The sequence below is a fragment of the Oncorhynchus gorbuscha genome, linkage group LG10 (assembly GCF_021184085.1).
Source record: "Oncorhynchus gorbuscha isolate QuinsamMale2020 ecotype Even-year linkage group LG10, OgorEven_v1.0, whole genome shotgun sequence".
Taxonomy (NCBI): domain Eukaryota; kingdom Metazoa; phylum Chordata; class Actinopteri; order Salmoniformes; family Salmonidae; genus Oncorhynchus; species Oncorhynchus gorbuscha.
Genome location: NC_060182.1, coordinates 5,778,492 through 5,780,791, shown reverse-complemented (window position 1 = coordinate 5,780,791; position 2,300 = coordinate 5,778,492).

The following is a 2,300-nucleotide window of genomic DNA, read 5'->3' as shown; positions in this document are numbered from 1 at the left end:
ATGATGACCCCCCAATCAGAGACCACTATGATGACACACCAAGTGATGACCCCCCAATCAGAGACCACTATGATGACACACCAAGTGATGACCCCCCAATCAGAGACCACTATGATGACACACCAAGTGATGACCCCCCCAATCAGAGACCACTATGATGACACACCAAGTGATGACCACCAATCAGAGACCACTATGATGACACACCAAATGATGACCACCAATCAGAGACCACTATGATGACACACCAAGTGATGAACACCAATCAGAGACCACTATGATGACACACCAAGTGATGACCCCCCAATCAGAGACCACTATGATGACACACCAAGTGATGACCACCAATCAGAGACCACTATGATGACACACCAAATGATGACCACCAATCAGAGACCACTATGATGACACACCAAATGATGACCCCCCAATCAGAGACCACTATGATGACACACCAAGTGATGACCCCCCAATCAGAGACCACTATGATGACACACCAAGTGATGACCACCAATCAGAGACCACTATGATGACACACCAAGTGATGACCACCAATCAGAGACCACTATGATGACACACCAAGTGATGACCCCCCAATCAGAGACCACTATGATGACACACCAAATGATGACCACCAATCAGAGACCACTATGATGACACACCAAGTGATGACCACCAATCAGAGACCACTATGATGACACACCAAATGATGACCACCAATCAGAGACCACTATGATGACACACCAAATGTTGACCCCCCAATCAGAGACCACTATGATGACACACCAAATGATGACCACCAATCAGAGACCACTATGATGACACACCAAGTGATGACCCCCCAATCAGAGACCACTATGATGACACACCAAATGATGACCCCCCAATCAGAGACCACTATGATGACACACCAAATGATGACCACCAATCAGAGACCACTATGATGACACACCAAGTGATGACCACCAATCAGAGACCACTATGATGACACACCAAATGATGTCCACCAATCAGAGACCACTATGATGACACACCAAATGATGACCCCCCAATCAGAGACCACTATGATGACACACCAAATGATGACCACCAATCAGAGACCACTATGATGACACACCAAATGATGACCACCCAATCAGAGACCACTATGATGACACACCAAATGATGACCCCCCAATCAGAGACCACTATGATGACACACCAAATGATGACCCCCCCAATCAGAGACCACTATGATGACACACCAAATGATGACCCCCCAATCAGAGACCACTATGATGACACACCAAATGATGACCCCCCCCAATCAGAGACCACTATGATGACACACCAAATGATGACCCCCCAATCAGAGACCACTATGATGACACACCAAATGATGACCACCAATCAGAGACCACTTTGATGACACACCAAATGATGACCACCAATCAGAGACCACTATGATGACACACCAAATGATGACCACCAATCAGAGACCACTATGATGACACACCAAATGATGACCACCAATCAGAGACCACTATGATGACACACCAAGTGATGACCACCAATCAGAGACCACTATGATGACACACCAAATGATGACCCCCCAATCAGAGACCACTATGATGACACACCAAATGATGACCCCCCAATCAGAGACCACTATGATGACACATCAAATGATGACCACCAATCAGAGACCACTATGATGACACATCAAATGATGACCACCAATCAGAGACCACTTTGATGACACATCAAATGATGACCACCAATCAGAGACCACTTTGATGACACATCAAATGATGACCACCAATCAGAGACCACTATGATGACACACCAAATGCGTTTGATGGATCCTTTTTTTGTCCTCTCATGCCTCTTAAGGGGAAAGTAATACAAAAGTAATCAGATTACATTACTTCGTTTGGGTAATTCAAAAGTAATCAGATTACATTACTTCGTTTGGGTAATTCAAAAGTAATCAGATTACATTACTTCGTTTTGGGTAATTCAAAAGTAATCAGATTACATTACTTCGTTTGGGTAATTCAAAAGTAATCAGATTACATTACTTCGTTTGGGTAATTCAAAAGTAATCAGATTACATTACTTCGTTTGGGTAATTCAAAAGTAATCAGATTACATTACTTCGTTTGGGTAATTCAAGTTACGCTACTGATTGCCGTTTTGGACAGGTAATGGATTACAATTAGAATGTAATCTCCCCAACTGAGCAGCGGGGAACAGTTGTCCCCAGGGGCGTTGGTTTCACTGAAGTTTCAAAACCTCCTTTCAGTCGCAGTTAGTGACAG